The sequence below is a fragment of the Ornithorhynchus anatinus genome, chromosome 8 (genome assembly GCF_004115215.2).
Source record: "Ornithorhynchus anatinus isolate Pmale09 chromosome 8, mOrnAna1.pri.v4, whole genome shotgun sequence".
NCBI lineage: Eukaryota > Metazoa > Chordata > Mammalia > Monotremata > Ornithorhynchidae > Ornithorhynchus > Ornithorhynchus anatinus.
In genome coordinates this window covers 21,572,044-21,593,325 of record NC_041735.1, presented here as the reverse complement: position 1 = coordinate 21,593,325, position 21,282 = coordinate 21,572,044, and the positions used below count along the sequence as shown (strand labels likewise).

General features: G+C 51.0%; 1 protein-coding gene across 1 annotated transcript in view; it reads left to right on the top strand.

The window, feature by feature from the left end:
• Positions 1-17,232: 17,232 nt before the first annotated feature.
• EPB41L1 (erythrocyte membrane protein band 4.1 like 1) overlaps positions 17,233-21,282 on the top strand; it is a 113,616-nt gene continuing 109,566 nt past the window's right edge. Inside the window, 1 exon segment of the mRNA XM_039912984.1 lies at positions 17,233-17,351. The gene's annotated coding sequence lies outside the window, so the exon portion shown is untranslated.

Below are 21,282 nucleotides of genomic sequence, written 5' to 3'. Positions count from 1 at the left end.
TGACTTGTCCAAGTTCACAGAGCAGACAAATGGCTGAGCCAGAATTAGAAGCCAGGTCCTCTGATTCCCGGGCCTATGCTCTTTCCACTAGACCATGCTGCTTCAATAATGACTCCTCTCATTTCAGGTTCCAACTGGGCAACCAATTAAAACCCTTGCCAAGGTACCTTTTAAATGGGACTGCTTTCAGGTGGGGTCACCTACAATGGCAGCAGCCATAGCCTTGCCCCCAGCCCCTGCAGTTCCCCCAGATCTCCCTTTTTTTTTTAATGGTATTTGTTAAGCGCTTACTATATGCCAGACACTATACTAAGAGCTGGGGTAGATACAAGCTAATCAGGTTGGACACAGTCCCTGTCCTACATGGGGCTCACAGTCAGTCAGTCATATTTATTGATGCTTACTGTGCGCAGAGCAATGTACTAAGTGCTTGGGATAGTATGATATAACAATATTACGGACACATTCCCTGCCCAAAAAGTTGCCCATTTTACAGTTGGGGTAACTGGGGCTCAGAGAAGTGATGTGACTTGTCCAAGGTCACTCAACAGACAAGTGGCAGAACCAGGATTAGAACCCAGGTCCTTCTGACTCCCAGGCCCGTTCTCCAGCCGCTAGGTCAGGATGCGTCTTGCCTCATCACCCCACCAAATTGGCTGAAGGCCAGGCTGGCTTCCACGCAGATCTCGGGGACCCTCCGGCCCTGCCTTCCTTGTCCAAACCCAAACCAAGCCGGTTCCAGCTCTCGAGCAGGGTGATTTGCGGCCGGGAAAGGTGAGGGGAGAGGGGGCCGGGAGGGAGGGGAAGGTGTCTTAAGGGCTCTGGTTTCAGGCCGACTCCTCCCGACTGCACAATGGGCCACTGTGTGCAGCACAGAGGACGTTAGTCTGAGAACTCTCAAAGGTGAACAGGAACAGTAGCCGACTTCACCCCGAGCGAGTGGCAGGATGGGCCGAGGCAAGAGAGGCAGCCAGCTTGTCAGCGGGAAGTGTGGCTCAGCGGTTATGGCTGCACCAGAGGGGGGATGGTGCGTCCTGTGTGGTCAGACTCCGGTCGCTGGGGAGAGGGAGGACAGGAGGAGGAGGAGGAGGAAGAGGGAGGGGAGAGCTGAGGATGGAAACTCAAGTTTACTCTGTGGAAGAAGGTGATGGTAAATCACCTCTATATTTTTACTAAGAAAACTCTGTGGATAAACTACCAAGAATGATTGCAGATGGAAGTGGGGGGTTCTGGGAGAGATGTGTCCATGGATCGGAGATTACTCGACAGCATAAGACAAGACAAGAATGGATCATCCATGGATTTGAGAATGTACCCTCTGATTGCTTAGACACTCATCCCACTCCTGACCTCCCACAGCATTTATATATGTATCTTTCTACCTGCTTTCCTTACCTGTAATTTATTTTAATGTCTTTTTTCCACTGCTAGCTTATAAGCTTTTTGAGGGCAGGGATCACATCTACCTCCTCTGTTTACCTTTCCCAGGTGCTTAGTATAGGCTCCGCACATAAGTACTCAATAAATACTAATGGGCCTACATCAAGGTCCAGTTGGGCAGCACCATTAATTGGTTGCTTTTTAGGGAAGATGTGGAGACTGTGAGCTGAGCCAGGACCCCCAACTCTGCCCTAGAACCCCTCTGTATTTCTGGGGAGACCCGAGGACCAAGCTGACCTAATTAATCAATCGTATTTATTGAGCACTTATTGTATGCAGATCACTGTACTAAGGTTTGTGAGAGTATAACATAATCAATACATAATCAATCAGTGGTATTTACTGAGTATCTACTATGTGCAGAACACTGTACAGAACACTGGGGAGAGTACACTACATTGGTTGGCAGACGCTTTCCCTACCCACAAAGAGCATATAGTGTAGAGGACTAATAATAATAATTGTGATATTCATTAAGTGCTTAAGAGCTGTGGTAGATATGAGATAATCAGGATAGGCACAGTTCCTGTCCAAAATGGTGGGTGGGGAGGGGAGTGGCTCCCACTCTAAGTGGGAGGGAGAACAAGTATTGAATCCCTATTTTCAAATGAGGAAACTGATGCACCGAGAGGTTAAGTGACTTGTCCGAGGTCACACAGCAGACAAATGGCAGAGTCAGGATTAGAATTCAGGTCCTCTGACTCCCTGGCCCTTGCTCTTTCCACTAGGCCAAGCTGCTTCTCTGTCCTCCTCATCAGTGCCCCTCCAGAGAAGGGAGGAGAACCGAACCCCAGGGAGCTGTCCATGCTCCGGGAGGCGGGAGGGGTTGTCAACCTCTATGAAGTGGAACCGCGTAGCCTCTCTTCTGAGCGACTCCAAGGACCTTGCGGATGGACGGATGCTGAGCCAGAAGGTTCCAGTGCATGAGTCCTTGAGAAGCCACCCTGCACAGAGTGCTGCGTGAAACTGCGTCATGCAGCTTCCCAAGGTGAGTAATTCAGGGAGTAGCTGACACCGGAGAGATTGCAACCTCATTATCTCAATAATCTTCACACCCCTCTGAGGCCTCACTTTACAGCTGCTGAGAATCAGGGCACAGGGGAATGGTGATATGGGGCTGGGAAGATGGGTAAGATACATAGTAGTGGGGTTCAATTGAATGGTAACAGAGTATCCATTCACCCCGACACGTTATTGGAGTTGGCTAAAGGGCAGGCTGCCTCTGAATTTGGTCATCAGAGGGACACACTCCTGCCCAGAAGTTCTCCACCCATAGGTACCCGGCCATTCATTTTGTGGACGGAAAGTTCCCGGTGACGGTCAGTGTCTTCAGCGGCAATGACTCAGGAATGCCCTGTGCATCCTGAATTGGGAAAAAAGCTGGAAAAAGTTCCCCCAGGCCTGCCTGTCTCCTCCAATGCTTCCCTGCTGTGATCTCTTCGTCAACAGTGTCATGCTCGCAAAGGTAGGGCGGCTATCTATGAATATATATTCATATATACATATAGACATATATATCGTTGTGGGCAGGGGATAATAATAATAATAATAATTGTGGTATTTATTAAGCACTTACTATGTGCCAGAGACCGTACTAAACACTGGGGTAGATACAAGCAATATGGGTTGGACACAGTCCTTGTCTCAAATGGCACTCAAAGTCTCAATCCCCATTTTACAGATGAGGTAACTGAGGCACACAGAAGTGAAGCGACTTGCCCAAGGCCATATAGACAAGTGGTGGAGCTATTAGAACTCTTCCGATGCTCAGGCCAGTGCTCTATCCACTAGGCCAGAATGTATCTCTTATGCTGTTGTGTTGCACTCCCCCAAGCGCTTAGTACAGTGCCTGGCACACAGTAAGTGCTTAATAAATAGGACTGATTGATATTACCGCGTAGGGGAACATATCTATCAACTCAGTCTCCCAAGTGCTTAGCCACACTACTTCCCTAAGCGCTTATGTAGCTCTTAGAGAATTTGTAGCACTGATTGCACTTATGGCCATATCAGCAATTTATATTAATATCTGTCTCCCCCCCCAGACTGTAAACTTGCTGTGGGCAGGGATCATGTCTACCAACTCAGTTGTATTGTGCTCTCCCGACCTCTCAGTATAGTGCTATGCATGTAGTAAGCACTCCGTAAACACGACTGACTGACTGAGTACCCGGTGAAGGGCCCATCCTTTCATTCATTCGTTTACTCAGTCATATTTATTGAGAGCTTAGTGTGTGCAGAGCACTGCCCTCAGCACTTGGGAGAGTACAATATAAAAATAAACAGTGACATTCCCCGCCCACGAAAAGCTTCCAGTCTGGAGTGGGGGAGACAGACATCAATACACATAAATAAAATGACAGATATGTACATAAGTGCTGTGGGTTTGGGAGGGGAAAGAGCAAAGGGAACAAGTCAGAAGGGCATGGGAGATGAGGAAAAGTGGAGCTTAGTCAGGGAAGGCCTCTTGGAGGAGATGTGCCTTCTATAAGGCTTTGAAGTAGAGGAGAGTGATCGTCTGTCGGATTTGAGGAGGGAGGGTGTTCCAGGCCAGAGGAAGGACAGCGGTCGGGGTTGGAGGCAAGATGGCAAGATAGAGGCACAGTGAGAAGGCTAGCCCTAGAGAAGGAAAGTGTGCGGACCGGGTTGTAGAAGGAGAGATGTGAGGTGAAGGTAGGAGGGGGCAAGATGGTGGGCTGCTTTAAAGCCAGTGGTGAGATTTTGTCTGATGCTATAACTCAGGTCTTGGCTTTCCGGGGCTTCCCTTTCCTCTCCCTCAGTCCCCCACTCTCCTCTGTCCTCTTAGCCCATTCTATTTTCCTTTCCTTTCTCCTGGTCAATCAATCAATCAATGGTATTTATTGAGCGTTACTGTGGGCGGACTAAGGGATTGGGAGAGTACAATACAAGGGAGTTGGTAAACACATTCCCGGTCCCAACAAGTTTACAGTCTGGGGGTGGAGACAGACATTACAGAAATAAATTCATTACAGATAAGGGAATGGGAGAAGAGTAAAGGAGGGCTTACTAGGAGAAGGCCTCTTGGAGGGGACGTGCTTTTTATAAGGTTTTGAAGGTGTCCTCTTTACAAGCAGCGTGATCTGGTAGATAGAGCCCGGGCCTGGGAGTCAGAAGGACCTGGTTTCTAATCCCAGCTCTACCGTTTGTCTGCTGTGTGACCTTGGGCAAGTCACTTAACTTCTTTGGACTTTAGTTTCCTCCTCTGCAAAGTGAGGATTCTATGCCTGTTCTCCCTCCCTTAGACTGTGAGTCCCATGTGAGATAAGTACTATGTCTGATCTGATGATCTTGGATTTACTCCAGCACTTAATACAGTGCTTGGCACATAGTAGTCACTTAACAAATATCACTATTCATGCATTCATTCATTCAATTGTATTTATTGAGAGCTTACTGTGTGCAGAGCACTGTAAGCACTTGGGAGAGTACAGTATAACAATAAACAGACACATTCCCTGCCCACAACAAGCACTGTTATTATCTTTGTCATTCTCATTATTATTATTATTATTAATGATAATGGTTCTCTGTGTACCCAGCCCTGTGCTGAACACAAATAAGATCATCAGATCGGACACAGTCCCTATCTCACACTGGGTTCACAGTTTGATGGGGAGGGAGGACAGGTACTTAAATCACCATTTTATAGAGGAGGAAACGGAAGTACAGGAAAGTTAAGTGGCATGTCCCAGGTGACACAGCAGGCAAGTGGTGAAGAAGCTTTTCCATTTTTGGAATCTCTGCTCAATTAGGAGTGAAATAGGATGACTTTGAGAGGGCTGAAGGAAATTCAGGAAGAACTAGGTGAGATTTCAGAGGACCAGTGAACTTTGAAGACTGAAAGCAAAGTGAGATTGAATTGCTGGGGAGGGAGGAGAGGGTTGCGGGGGTGGGAGGCGGGGGAGGATAGGCAAAAGCAGAAGAGAGAAGAAGGTGACAGTCCTTTTGCAACACTTGCTCTTCTTGTTTTCCTTTTTGCTGAAGAGTTACAGCTTTAGTTGCCAGCATTTTTATGGGGAAAGCTGCTTCTTAGCCAATTGGCATGGGAGACAAGCCGTGGTTTTAGGGTTTAGGAATGGAAATCCCATGAAGCTTCTCTGGATTAATATTCATTTGTTTTCATTTGAATTAGTGTCAGGATTGGAATTGGTGGAAGAGTTTCAGCTTCCATCTGCCTTATCATAACCAGCTTTGGGAAGGCCTTCGGAAAAGGAAAAAAAAATAACCTAGGGGGTCTGAGAGAATAAGGTTGAGAATTTAAAAAAGGAAAACATATCTGAAGGTATTTCAAAGGGTAAGTTAAATCCCAAGGTGCAATGTCGACTGGATATTAGATGTTGAGAAACGTGGAAATCCTGTAACTCCCTGGTGACAGCCAAATTCTCCCTGCTTTCTAAATCTTCCCCTGATGCAGTGAGAAATGACGGGAGGAGGCTGGTGCATTAACCCTTTTGGGCCACTATAGGATCAGAGTGCATTGTGGCTTCTCTGCATGATCCCTGGCTGCCCCTATGCCCAAAGTAAAGTGAGATAAAGCTTCCCTATCTTTTTCCCTTTTCTTCTTCTTCCTCTTTCTCGTTCTCTTTCTTTCTCCTATTTCTCTTTCTCTTTTTCTCTTTCTTTTTGTGTCTCCCTTTCTCTTCCCCTTTCCTTCTTCCCTTTTCCCTTTCCCTTCCCTTGTCCCTTTTCCTCCACTGCTGCTGTTCCTGCTGCTGCTGCTGTGGTTGCCATGGCCATAGGGATGGGAGTTGAGATGTTGGAGGACAGGTCTGCCTTTCAGAACTCACCACCAGAGAAAGAGTCCTCACCTGCTGGCTCCCCTCCCGACAGAACTACCCTCCAAGGATGCCAGTCCCATTCTCAGAGAACCAGAGCAGGCCACTGGGCCACAAACCTCAATGTTCATTCATTCATTCAATTGTATTTATTGAGCACTCCAAGCACTCTATTAAGTGCTTGGGAGAGTATAACAATAAACAGACACTTTCCCTGCCCACAGAGAGCTCACAGTGGGTCCAGTACCTGCTGCCAACCTGCAGGAAATGGGTTGTGGGTGGGGAAGAAGAGGGGATAGAGAAAGCCCTTCGCCTCTTCCGCACCTAACTGCACCTTGGACTCCTCCCCAGGAATCCAGTGGTAACCCTGAGCCAGAGCAGACACAGCATTCAATCAGTAGAATTTGTAGAGCACTCAGTATGTGCAGAGCACTGCACTAGTTGCTTGGGAGAGTATCGTGTAGAATTAATAGAAAGGCTTGACTGATGGGTAATGCCTGCCCTCGAGGAGTTTACAATCTCACAGGACAGGCAGACACTAAAATAGATTACAGATAAGAAGAAGAAGTATCATGGTGTAGTGGACAGGCCACCAGCCTGGAAGTCAGAGGACCTGGGTTCTAATCCCAATTCTGCCACTTGTCTGCTTTGTGAACTTGGGCAAATCACTTCACTCTGTGCTTCATTTATCTCATCTGTAAAATAGGGATTAAGACTGTGAGCCCAACGTGGGATGGGGACTGTGTTTAATCTGATTAGCTTGTATCTATCTCCGGACTTAGTATAGTGTCTGGCATATAGTGTTTAACAAATGCCATAAAAAAAAGGAAAGGGGGTTATGAAGATGAGCTAGTCCTCAAATAATGGGGTATGTAAAGTATGTGCATAAATTCTGCAGGATGTTGAGAGTTACCTTAAGTGATTAGATAAAACAAAAGTGATGAAGTATCAGAGATGGAATGCCAGTTGGGGAAGATAAAAGGTGTGGAGATTGGAAACTCATCAGGGAAAGCCTCCTGGGGGAGATGTGATTTCAGAGGGGCTCTGAAGATGGGGCAAGCAGTGGTCTGTTGGATGTGAATCCGGGTAGGAGTTCCAGGCAGGAGAGAGGATGTGAGCAAGAGGTTAACAGCAGAAGAGACAAGAACGAGCCTCACGGAAGGTTAGCTTGAGATGAACTAATTTTGCAATCTGAGGATAGTGGGAGAAGAGTGTGGATATATAGCAATAAAATTTCTGCATGATTCAGACAGGAATGGACAACCACTGGAAATAATTGAGGAGTGGTGAGATATGTGAAAATGACATTTAAGAAATATGATCCAGGCAGCAAAGAATGGACTGGGGAGGGAGAGGCTGGAGGCAGGGAGATCAATAAGGAGACTGATGCAGTAGACAAGCATATTGGCCATTTGGATGGAGAGGATAGGGAAGATCCTGGAAGTGTTTTGGAAGGAAACCTGAATGGATTTCCTGACAGACTGAATATGGGGATTGAAAGAGAGAGAAGAGTCCAGAATAATATCTAGGTTTCTGGCTTTAGAGAAAGGAAGGATGGAGGCACTGCTAACTGTGATGGGAAAGTTAGGTGGAGGATGGGATTTGAAAAGGAAGATGAAGAATTGAGTTCTGGACACATTGAGCTGATTGGTCTCAGAAGTAGAGATGATCCAGAAACGTAGAGATGTTCCAGAGAAGAGAAGAAATGGAAGATGCAGGGAAAGAGAGAGTCCAAGGAGAGAGAGATTTGGGAGTCATCCACATAGAAGTGGGGGTTGAAGCCATGGGAGCTGAGGAAGTTGAAGCAGTTGAAACCAAGGGAGGGAGTATAAAGTGAGAGGTGAGGTCCCAGACTAAGCCTTGAGGGACACCTTCAGTTAGGGAGTGAGAGGTTGAAGAACAGCTGGCAAAAGAGCCTAAAAAGGGTAGGCCAGAAAGGTATTAAGAAAACCAGGAGAGGACTGTGTCAGGAAAACCAAGGCTAGATTGGGTTTCCAAGGGAAAGGAGTGATCCATAGTGATGAAGGTAGCCAAAAGGTCAAGGAGGATTAGGACAGAATAAGGTTTGTTGGATTTGGCAAAGTAATACTGGACAGAGCAGTCTCCCTGGAGAGGATTATAGAAGGTCAAAGAGGGAATTGAAGGAAAGGAAGTGAGTCCTTCCAAGGAGTTTGGACAGGATGGAAGAAGGGAAAGAGAGATGGTGCAGTGGGATTCAAAGGAGGGTTTTTTTGTTTGTTTTTTGCTTTTAGGATTGGGAGGCGTGGGCATGTGTGAAAGAAAAAGGAAAGGAAGGAGTCATCAGAGAATGAACGGATGATGATGGTAAGAGAGGGGAGAGTGAATACAAGTGCTTTTAGGTGGTGGTGAGGGATGAGGTCAGCAACATAGGTGGAAGGGATAGATTTTGAAACCAGTTGGGAGATCTCTTGAGAGACAGCCTACAAAGATAAGACTGTGTGAGGATGTGTGGATGTGAGGTGAGAAGGTCTGGGATGTGAGGGGTAAACTTTGATGAAAGCATGACTTGGTATTTATTAAGTACTTTCTGTGTGCAAAGCACTGTGCCAACTGCTGGAGTAAATACATTCAGAACAGAATCAGTCTCTCTCCCATGTGGGGCTCACAGTCTAAGAGGGAGGGAGAACAAGTATTTAATCCTAATTTTACAGATGAGGAAAGTGAGGTGGAGAGAAATTGAATAATTTGCCTCAGGTCACATAGCAGGCAAATGACAGAACTGGGATTAGAACCCAGGTCTCCTGATTTCCAGGCCTATGCTCTTTCCATTAGGCCACACTGGTTCTCTAAATTGAAATGAATGGTTTTGATTTTGTCAGTCAATTTTGGCAAGGTCATCAGGGGAAATAGAAGGGGAGGCAGAGACTCTGGGAGTCTCAGGAGGGAGTTACAGGTCTGGAATGATTGGTTTGAGCTATTGGAATGGGAGTTGTTAGGAAGGGAGGAGAAGTTGTATTGCCGAGTGGATGGGAGCGGAGAGTTAGAGTACATAAGGTTGAAGTCCGCCAGGTGTCTGGATTTTGGTCCAAAGGGATATGTCTTAAGAGCAGAGGAATTGTACTGTGGAGGTGACCCTACACAATAATAATTCCTAGGCTGGGAATTATTGGGGTGAGATTGACCCTGGACCCAGGAGCCCTGGACTAGGAGGGAATGAAAATCTAAGGACTCTCATCTGTCCAGGGAGCTGGGAAGGACCGGGGGTTGGTCCCAGTGGCCCAAACGGACGTCAGAGAAGGGGCCCAAGGACGACTCTCTTGGGGTTTCCTGATCCTCTTTTCCGCCCTTCTCATTCTGGGGCAGCGAACAGCCGCTTCCTTGTTCCTGTTCTCTCTGCCTTCCCCCTCCGCCTGGGCCAGCGACCCAGACCGCAGGAAGAGGAGGAGGAGAATGGAGTGTTCAACTGAAGCCCCAAGTTGTCCCCCAGAGACTCCACCTCTCTGCCTGGCTACCCCCACCCCACTCCCTCAGCACCCATACCACACCCCAGCCAGCTCATCGGCTCACCAAGCCTGGTCCAGTCTGCCCGAGGGCCAAAGCTTCATTCTCTCTCTCTCCCTCTCACACTCACTCTCACTCTCAGGGAGAGGCTGGCATACGGACTTTTTGTCCTTTGCAAAGGGATTAAAGAGCCGAGTAGATTTCAAAGGCTGGAGATGTTCAAAGTCCTGACATTTCCTCTTCTGCTAGGCAGCTGCATGCCCTGCCCCCCACCCCCAGAAAAGGGTGGACTAGGCCAGCGCAGACCGCGGCACCCCTAGACCCAGAGGACAGGCAGGGAAGGATGGTGATGATGACACTTAGCAGGGGACCCGAGGCAGGATGGGGAGCCCCCCAAGGCTGCAGAAAAGGGCAGAACCCTTGCCCCAAGCCTCTGTGCTACCCCCTACCTGCACACGGCCCTCTCCGAGGGAGCTGCAGCCTTAACCCTGCAGGAGCATCAGCCATGGTGCCCCAGCACTGACCCAACTCCCCCGAGCCCCCCACATCGGGCAGACAATCTCAACCCCCATTCACCCTGATCCCCACCACCACCCCACCCCGAGGTCTTTCTGTCCTGAGTTCGTTGGCCCCTGAGGCCTGAAGCTCTGAGGCCTGACTGCCCCGCCCTCTCCCCGGGGTGGAGAAGCCCATTCCCCTGCCCAGAAGGAGGTCTGTTCCGGGGACCAATGGCCCAGAGAATGCCGACGCTCCGGTTTCACTTCCTCCCCAGTCGCCGGGGCCTCGTGCCCGGTCCCACACCATCCCCGTGGTCAGCCCATGCTCCCTGCCCCAAACCCAAGGTCCAGGGTGCGGCTGTGATTGCCCCACTCCTACCCCAGACCAAACCTTGTCCAGCTGTTCCTTCCTCTCCCAAAGCCCCATCCAGTTGAGCCTCACTCCCCAGTCCCTAGTCAGTCCCCCACCCCTTCATCAACCCCTGGATGGGGCAACCACGTGACTCCCACCCGCACATACCCCTGCCACCATCTTGGGCCATGCCAAAGTTAGGGAGCTCCTGTCAGCTGCATCTGCAGACCTGATTCCTCCTTCCCACCCAGGGCAGAGCCCCCCACCGTCTCTCAGACTCCCCAGGTGAGCCATTTAGAACTGACCTTGTGGTTTCTGCTGGGGAGTGGGGGGGAACTCCACCATTCAGCACCCCCAGAATGCCTGTGTACCCCAACAACTGGAAAGAGAATGAGTGAGACCTGTGCGCCTGAGCTATCCTAACCCTTTCTCCCAGTGCGCTGGTACTGTGGTGGGATTGGAGAGGGTCCTTCGCTTCTTTCTGCCCAGCCCCCAACTCCTGGCACCCTGCCCCTGCAACTGGCCTTGGCAACGAATTTGCTGAAACTGCAGTTGTTTGGAGTTTTTGGGCCACCTCCACAATGCCCCTTGGCTCCAGGCAGGTGTGCGATGAAATCATCCGGGACAGATCATTGGCATTATTAATTTAAAAATATCATCTCCAGGATGGAGAATGTACACCATCACACGGAAGTCTGTTCCACTCTCTTAATTCCTTGGCAATCCTTGCCAGTGTCCAAGCTAACTCTATCCTGCTCTGACATTAGAGCCATTTCCTCTAGTTTGGTGCTTGTTGCCGCTGGAGAAGAAAGGGGTTAGCGTGCTCCTCAGAAAACCCTTCCATTGCTCAGTGATGATTCCCCCTCAGTCCTTTCTTCTTTAGGTTAAACCTTTAACCCAGCAGCAGATTGCATTCATTCATTCTCTCAATCATATTTATTGAGCTCTTACTGTGTGCAGAGCACCGTACTAAGCGCTTGGGAGTGTACGCTATAACAATATACCAGACACATTCCCTGCCCACAGTGAGCTTACAGTATAGAGGGGGAGACAGACATTAATGTAAATAAATAAATTACAGGTTTGTATGGAAGTGCTGTGGGGCTGAGAGAGGGAATGAATAAAGGATGGGAGCTCTAAGAGGTATGCGAGCCTTGAAGCTTCCCGGGGTGGCTTCCCACAGATGGGCAGGAGCACTGAACCACCCTCCTGTGCCTTCCTTCTTTTGGAATTCCTTCCCCCATCACATCTTTAACTGAACTTTGACCAAGAGAGTATTTTAATGGTGAGGCCCAGGAACTTCAACCTTGAGTGACCTAGGCCAGGACTGATATCTTTTCACTATAAGCATGGGAATGAAAGGAGGGAAAGTTGTAAATTCGTTGTGGACCGGGAATGTGTCTACCAACTCTGTAACATTGTACTCTCCTAAGCGCTTAGTACAGTGCTCTGTACACAGTAAGTGCTCAACAAATACCATAAAAATCAATAAATGTGACTGGTTGGTTGACTGATATAGGGATTGTGTGGATCAACTGCATTGCATTGCATTCTCCCAAGTATAGTACTCTGCTCACAGTAGGTGCTCAATAAATACTATTGACTGATTGATTGAATGGAGCATTTGGGGGTGGGGTGGTGGGAAGGGCTGGGAGGGGAGAGAATTCAAAAAGTTTCAAGGAGCAGGGATCATTAGGGCCAACGGTACTGTATCGTGCTTTCCCAGGCACTTAGTACAGTGTTCTGCTTGCAGTAGGCGCTCAGTAAATACCACTGATTGATTGAATGGCTGGGATTGTGGAGCGGGTGGCGAGAACTGGGAGGGTCATGTTTCAGTGGAATAATGGGCTAAAGTCACCATTTTAGTCTCAGCCCTGCTTGGAATTCTCAGGTCTTGTCAGCAACTTGGGATGAGCAAGACTGGGCACCCAGGTCTAAAAGATCTGGAGCGACCTCCACACTTACATATCTTTAAATTAAAAATTATTTATTCACATTAACTTCTGTCTTCCCCTCTAGACTGTAAGCTCATTATGGGCAGGGAGTATATCTACTAATTCTGTTGTATTGGCTTAGAACAGTGCTCTGCATATAGTAAGCGCTCGCTCAGTAAATACCACATAATTCCCTCCATCAGCCCCTTGGAGTTGGTACCTAAGGCCTTGCCTCTCTGGGCCTAAACTCTTTGCTCCACGGGTTAAAATGGCCCCCAGCGGCAGCCCGAGACAGGATCACCAAGGCTTACAAAATGCTTTGAGGGCATCAGAGGAGCAAGGAGGGAAGGAGCAGGGAGAGGATGAAAAAGGGACAAAGAGCTACTGTCCTGAAGAGCTCCTTACTTTCCAACTACAACCCAGCCTGCACACTTTGCTCTTCTGAAGTCAGTCTTCTCACGGTACCTCCATCTCATCTATCTCACTGCTGACTTCTCATCCATTTCCTGCCTTTGACCTGTAACTGCTTTCCCTCTTCTTATCCGACAGACAATTGCTCCCTCCCACTTGAAGGCACATCTCTTCCAAGAGGCCTTCGCTGACTAAGCCTTTTCTTAAAGTCTTCTTAAAGAGAAGACTTTTCTCTTCTCCCACTCCCTTCTGCGCTGCCTTGACTTGCTCCCTTTTATTCATCCCCCCCGCCCCAGCCGCACAGCACTTATGTACATATCTGTAATTTTATTACTGTCTCCCCCTCTGGACTGTAAGCTCATTGTGGGCAGGGAAGGTGTCTGTTGTATTGACATATTGTACTCTCCTCAGAGCTTAGCATAGTGGTCTGTAGACAGTAAGTGCTCAAGAAATACAATTGACTGACTTAGACACTAAAGCAACTTGTCCTGTTTTTTGTGGGGTTGTGGGCTCCCCCACCCACCTGCTGTCGCCCAGGCCAAACCCCCAAGGGGACATTTCCCACAGTCCCAATGGCAGCTCTTTCAATGAAAGAAAATCACAGAGACAAAGTGATTTCTCCAGGGCCCCTAGGGAGAGCGGCCATGTGACCGGGGAGCGGCTTGTAACCTGGATTTCCTAGCATCTAGTCTCACATAAAGTGTAGCTGACCAGAGGTGGCTTAGGCTGGTTCCTTTCAACTCTCCCCAGCTTTTCCAAATAGCTTTCATCCATTCATTCAATCGTATTTATTGAGTGCCTATGGGGTGCAACGCATTGTACTAAGTGCTTGGGAGAGTAAAATATAACAACATACAGGCACATTCCTGCCCATAACGAGCTCACAGTCTAGAGGGGGAGACAGTCATTAATATAAATAAATAGATAAATAATAAGTAGATAAATTCCTCTTTCCTCTCCCTCCTCATCAGGACAGGATCCCTAGAGGTTGGATGAGAAGGGCTGATTAGTTTTAGAAAAGCAGTGTTGTATAGTGGATAGAGGACGGGCCTGGGAGTCAGAAGGTCATGGGATCTTAAGCCTGGCTCTACCACTTGTCTGCTGTGTGACCTTGGGCAAGTCACTTCATTTCTCTGTGCCTCAACTACCTCATCTGTAAAATGGGGATTGAGACTGGGACCACCCCCGGGGGCAGGGACTATGTCCAACCCGATTTATTTGTAACCATACCAGCGCTTAGAACAGTGCCTGGCACATAGTAAACACTTAACAAATACCACAGTTATTATTATTATTAATAACAGCTTTCTCAGTAAAGGCAGATCACATTTTGTAAGGGAGCCTGTTGGCAGGATGTGAGCATGGGGTGGTGGTGGAGGGGCTGCATGTCTGAAGAGCAAACACAAAATGGACTTCTCTGTCAGTACTGCACAATTAATAATAATTAATCATCAGGCTTTGTGTTAAGTGCTCACTACATGCCAAATACTGCACTAAATGCTCGGGTAGCTACAGGATTATCGGGTCAGACACAATCCCTGTCCCACATGGGGCTCACAGTGTAAATAAAAGAGAGAAGAGGCATTTAATCTTCATTTTGCTGATGAGAAAACTGAGGCCCAGAGAAGTGAAGTGTCTTGGCCGAGGTCACACGACAGAGAAGCGGTGGAGTCGGGATGAGAATCCAGGCCCTTTGTGTTCCAGGTCCGGGCCCTTTCCATAGTTGCTTGTCATAACTGTGTGCACTGGGTGTGCAGCAGTGGGAGTGATGGGGGAAGACTAGGTAATAATTATGGTACTTGTTAAACAGTTAATATGTGCCAAGCTCAGTTCTAAGCGCCGGGGTAGATGCAAGTTAATCGGGTTGGACACAGTCCCTGTCCCACATGGGGCTCACGCTCTTAACCCACATTTTACAGATGAGGTAACTGAGGCCTAGTGACTTACCTAAGGTCACACAACAGTCATGTGGCAGAGCCGGGATTAAAACTCAGGTTCTTCTGACTCCCAGGTCCACGCTGGAGCCACTAGGCCACACTGCTTCTTTCCAACAGCTCACAGGGCGAGGGCTGAGGGAGGGTCAGGGTCAAATGGAAATGGAATTTCTCCAGGGCAGAATGGGTGAGGGCTAAGGCCCCAGTGTTTCTCGCCATGTCTTTGTGGGGCAAGGAGGGCTCCCTCCTCCCCCATTTACTCTACAGCCCATGGAGCTCTCAGGTTACCTCCTTCACTGTTCTTGGGGCAGGACAGAGTCAGGAGAGGTGGGGGCCGGTGGGAGGAGTAGTGAGGAGGGAGGAGAGTTTGGGGTGTTTGACCTGGCCCCACTGGGGACAGCAGGAAGGGGCTACCTGAGGACAGCAGAAGCAGCATGATGTAGTGGATAGAGCACGGGCCTGGGATTCGGAAGGTCATGGGTTCTAATCCCAGCCCCATCACTTGTCTGCTGTATGATCTTGGGCAATTCACTTCTCCCCACCTCAGTTACCTCATCTGTGAAAAATGGGGATTAAGAGTGAGAGCCCGATGTGGGATAGGGGTGGTGTCCAACCTGGTTGGTTAATTTGCATCTACTTCAGCGCTTAGCACAGTGCTTGGCACATGATAAGTGCTTAACAAGTACCATAATTATTAGAGAAGCAGCATGGCCTAGTGGAAAGAGCACGGGCCTGGGAGGTAGAGGTCGTGGGTTCTAGTCCCGGCTCCGTCCCATGTCTGCTATGTGACCTTGGGCAAGTCCATTCACTTCTCTGTGCCTCAGTCTCCTCATCATTTGGGAGGGGTCAAGAGAGGTGAGCCCCATGAGGGACATGGAGTATGTCCAGCTTGATTATCTTTAGACTGTGAGCCCATTGTTGGGCGGGGATTGTCTCTATCTGTTGCCGAATTGTACATTCCAAGCGGTTAGTACAGTGCTCTGCACACAGTAAGTGCTCAATAAATACGATTGAATGAATTATCGTGCATCTACCCCAGCGCCTGGCACATATTATGAACTAGAGGGAGATGGCAGAAGGGAGGACGGGCCAGAAGGGGAGAGCAGAGGGGAGGATGAATGTGGAGGAAGGCAGCCTGGAGGGGGGTGGCATCAGGGGGGATGGACTAGAGAACCAGAGACAGGACATTAAAGAAGGGGAGAGCAGAGGGCAGGCCGACTGTGGAGGAGGACTGCAGCAGGGAGGACACACAGAGCAGGGCGGGGAATGGAATGGAGGGAGAGGGCAGTGGGTGGGAAAGCCTGTTGGAGAGGGAAGGTGGGGAGGAGGGAAGGTGGGGGGTGAGGAGAGAGGGTGGGGGTCAAGGCTGGCAGGGGCAGGGAAGAGAGGTCTGGGGGGAGGGATATCGCTCCTTCATCCCTCTTCCCCCACCTTCTTGGGTGGGTCTGGGGACCGGTATCCCAGAGCTGGGTGGCCGGGGGTGGGAGATCGGGGGGAGCTGCATCCTGTGCAGGGAAGAGGAGGACGAGGCGGAGGAGGAGGCAATGGTGAGAAGAGGAGGAGGCAGTGGTGAGAGGAGGAAGAAGAGGAGGCAGAGGAGGAGGAGGAGGCAGGGGTGGGAGGAGGAGGAGGGGGCAGAAGCGGGAGGAAGGAGAGAGGGAAGAGGAGGAGGAAGAAGAGGAGGAGGAAGAAGAGGAGGAGGCCTTGGTGGGAGAAGAAGGAGGAAGAAGGGGAGGAGGAGGCCCTGGTGAGAGGAGGAGGAGGAAGAGGAGGAGGAAGGGGTAGGAAGAGGAGGAAGAGGCAGTGGTGGGAGGTGGAGGAAGAAGAGGAGGAGGACTTGGTGAGAGGAGGAGGAGGCAGGAGTGCGAGGAGGAGGAAGAAGAGGAGGAGGCATTGGTGGGAGGAGGAGGAGGAGACAGGAGGGGGTGGAGGAGGAGGAGGAAGAAGAGGAGGGGGCAGGAGTGGGAGGAGGAGGAAGAAGAGGAGGAGGAGGCATTGGTGGGAGGTGGAGGAGGAGGGAGAAGAGGAGGAGGTCTTGGTGAGAGGAGGAGGAGGAGGCAGTGGTGGGAGGAGAAGGAGGCGGAGGCGGTGACAGCAGCAGCGGCAGCGGGAGCAGCAGCGGGAGCGGTCGGAGCCTCCCGGAGCCGCGGCGTCCTCCTCCTCCTCCCCCTCCTCCTCCTCCTCCGGGTTCACCTGTGGGCGCGGCCGGTGCCGGTGCCGGTGCCCGTGCCCCCCTCGGGCGCAGTTTGCGCGGCCCACGAGGAGCGCCGGTGCCAGGTCCGGCCGCCCAACCGTCCGGAGCTTGACCGGCCCGGCCGGGGGACGGATCCCCCACCCCTCCCACCGGTCACCGCCCCGGGGGTGCCGGGGGTGCCGGGGGTCCCGGGGGAGGGGCGGGGCGGGGCGGGGCTCCCCTCGCCGAGGCCCGGGAGGCGCGGAGAGGCCGGGTCGGCCGGACACGCCCATGAGCCCAACTGGACGCCTCGGACACCTGGACGGGCCCGACCCTCCGCCTCCGGACGCAGGTCAGTGTGTCCTGCTCTCACTCACCCCCCCATCCCCTCCCTCCCACCCTTTTGGGGGCGAGGTTGCCCCGTCCAGGCAGCTGGGGAGGGGGGCGAGGGGCCCGGGTCCCTCCCCAGCGCTTAGAACAGTGCTCGGCATATCCCACCGTACCAGATTATTATAACAGATGCCATAATTATTATTATTCTGGCCTCCCAAAGACGGGACCACGGGGTGGGTGCCTGGGTCCCTCCCCAGCGCTTAGAACAGTGCTCGGCATACCGTACCAGATTATTATAACAGATGCCATAATTATTATTATTCTGGCTCCCCAAGGACGGGACCCCAGGGGGTGGGGCCTGGGTCCCTCCCCAGCGCTTAGAACAGTGCTCGGCGTACCGTACCAGATTATTATAACAGATGCCATAATTATTATTATTCTGGCTCCCCAAGGACGGGACCCCAGGGGGTGGGGCCTGGGTCCCTCCCCAGCGCTTAGAACAGTGCTCGGCGTACCGTACCAGATTATTATAACAGATGCCATAATTATTATTATTCTGGCTCCCCAAGGACGGGACCCCAGGGGGTGGGGCCTGGGTCCCTCCCCAGCGCTTAGAACAGTGCTCGGCGTACCGTACCAGATTATTATAACAGATGCCATAATTATTATTATTCTGGCTCCCCAAGGACGGGACCCCAGGGGGTGGGGCCTGGGTCCCTCCCCAGCGCTTAGAACAGTGCTCGGCGTACCGTACCAGATTATTATAACAGATGCCATAATTATTATTATTCTGGCTCCCCAAGGACGGGACCCCAGGGGGTGGGGCCTGGGTCCCTCCCCAGCGCTTAGAACTGTGCTCGGCATATCACACCTCACCAGATTATTATAAGAGATGCCATAATTATGATTATTATTATTCTGGCCCCCCCAAGGACGGTGGTGGGGTGGGGTCGCCGCCGTGTCCGACTGTCTGTGCATCGTGGGGGCTTTGTCCTAGCCGGGAGCCGCCTCTCTTGGGGAGGGCACCAGGGGACGGACAGATGGACAGATGATGGACAGAGGAGAGCAGACCCCCCCCCCCCCAGGACCGGCCTGCGGGAGGCGAAGGAAAGTGGGGGTGCCTGGAGGCAGCTGCAGGGCGACCCCCCCCCCCCATATTAGTCCCTGACCCGGGATCACCTCTTGGCCGGGCTTCCCTCCTGAAGGCCCAGCTGTCGCCCCCCGGCACCTAATTCCATAGGTGGTGCCATTTATTGGACGCCTCCTCGGTGCTGAGCGCTTAGGAGAGAGGGCGCCGCCGCCCATAGGGTGTTCGCTTCCCAAAGGGGGGTGGTGGGGGGCGAACCGGATTCGCTTGGATCCGCCACAGCGCTTCGTGCAGTGCCTGGCACAGGGCGCGTAACAAATGCCATCATCATTAAGGAGGAGAGGGGGGAGAGGAGGAGGGAGAAAAAGAGAGAATGAGTGTGTGTGAGTGTTCATTCAGTCGTATTTATTGGGCGCGGACTGTGTGCAGAGCACTGTACTGAGCGCTTGGAAAGTACAATTCGGCAACAGAGACAATCCCTACCCAACAACGGGCTCACAGTGTGTGTGTGTTTGTGTGAGTGAGTGGGACTGTGTTTATATGCGTGAGTGGGTGTGTGTGACTGAGTGTGTGTGTGTGTGTGTTTATGTGTGTGACGGCGTGTGTATGTTTGTGAGTGGGAGTGTGTTTGTGTGTGTGTGTCTGAGGGTGTGTGTGAGGGTGTGTAAGAATGGGTGTTGTGTGTGTGTGGGTGGGAGAAAACGCAGGCGTAGCCCCAGCGGTTGATGGTAATCCGGATAGCTCGGGGTGGGCAGGGAACGCGTTGTAGCGCATTCCCCCAAGCGTTTAGCACAGTCCTTCGCACCCGGTCGGCGTCCAGTAAATACGACTGATGGAGCGATCCCTCCTGCTCCGGCCTCGGGGAGCCGCCGCCGCCGGAATAACGCCCAACCGCATTTGCTCGTTATCCACCCCAGCGCCCAGTACAGTGTCTGGCGCAGAGTAAGCGCTTAGCAGATGCCTCGATTATTATTCTGCGCCCGCGGGGGTCCGGCCACGGGAGGGAGGGAACCCAGCCGCAGGAATCCTCCCTTCCTCCCGTAGACGCCACCACCTAGCCCCTCGCAATCACGCCTAATCCTAGGCCGGCCGATTCCGGAACGGTAATTTGCATTAGACCGGGAGTAGGGAGGGAGCCAGGAATAACTTGGAGCGGATCCTGGCATATTTCTCGTATTATTTTTGAAACGCAGCCGGGTGGCAGAGGGTAGGAAACTTGGCCATTGGACGGAGCCGCGGGAGGCCGGGTGTGGGGGTTAAGGAGGGGTTTTGGTGACGATCATGATGGTATTTGTTAAGCGTCTACTATGTGCCAAGCGCTGTTCTGAGCGCCGGGGTGGGTACAAGGTCATCAGGTTGTCCCACGTGGGGCTACAGTCTTAATCCCCATTTTACAGATGAGGGAATTGAGGCCAAGAGAAGCGAAGTGACTTGCCCGCAGTCACAAAGCAGACAAAGGTGGAGGCGGGATTAGAACCCATGACCTCTGAGTCCCAAACCCAAGCTCTTTCCACTAAGCCACGCAGCTTCTCGGGTTTTCCTGGGTCCGGGCTGGGGAGCTTCAGACAGGTCACAGGCCGAAGACTCCCCCCAACCCCAGTCTGGTGGCCCCAAGGTGTGGCTCAGGAGCTGTGTAGACGATTGGCGCTTAGTACAACGCTCTGCGCACAGTTAAGCGCCCAGTAAATACGATTGACCGAACGGGTTTGCAGTTTAACCCCTCACTCTGCCTTTGTGAATCTGGTAGATCCCATATCTGAGTGTTTTGCCTCCCCCGCTTTTCCCTTCATTCAGCATTTTCCACCGGTGACCTGGTTTCCGTAAATGAATGCTCTTTACTCATAATAACAACAAAATAATAACAACAACAATTGTCTTCTAGACTGTAAACTCGTTAGGGGCGGTTTCCACTAATCGTTTTATTGTTCTCTCCCAAGTGCTTAGTACAGTGTGCTATGCATAGTAAGGGCTCAATAAAATCATTGATTAATAATGGTATTTAAGTACTTACTAGGTGATTCATTGTACTAAGCGCTGGGGTAGATAGAAGATATGGTCTCACTTGGGGCTCCCAATCTGAGAAGGAAGGAGAAAAAGGTTCTGAACCCCGTTTTATAGAAGAGGGAACTACAGAGAAAAGTAAGGTGATTTGCCCAGAGCGGGGATTAGAACCCAGGTGCTCTGACTCCCAGGCCTCTGCTCTTTTCCACTAGGCCAAGTGTGGCTTCTGAGGCAGATTGTGCTAGAACTGTCGGGGGTAGGGGGTCGGCACAGCATGTCTGGCCCTCAGGGAAACGTTATGCTGGATGCTTTCTTGGGGTGATAGGTGTGGCACTCCCACCCACTCCAAAGCCAACCCTTCACTCCCTTTCAAAAGAGCATTAACATCCTCATTGTCATATCTTTGGGAGTCAGACCTTACTTGACTTGGGTGGTGAGAGTTCACCATGGGGTCACAGTGGAGGGAATCTCCCAAGTTTGCCTGAAGGAATGCTGCAAAGATGGGACTGTTGTGAAATGTGGAGGGCCACTGCAGAGCCTGAATTTTACCCCTTACCTTCCTTGGCTCTGGATCGCCCTTCCACTTGGATTTGTTCCCTTTATTCACCCCACCTTCAGCATCAGAGCACTCATGTCGAGATCCCTAATTGATATTAATATGTTTCCCAGTCTAGACTGTGGGCAGGGAACAGGTCTACCAACTCTTGGATTCTCCAAAGTGCTTAGAAGAGTGCTCTGCATACAGAAAGTGCTCAATAAATACCATCAGTTGCCAAACAAATAGCATTGATTGAGTGCCTAGTCAGGTTCTGTTACAGTGTCTGAAGGGTCTTTGTGATCTAGAATGAACGGTTGAGAGAGA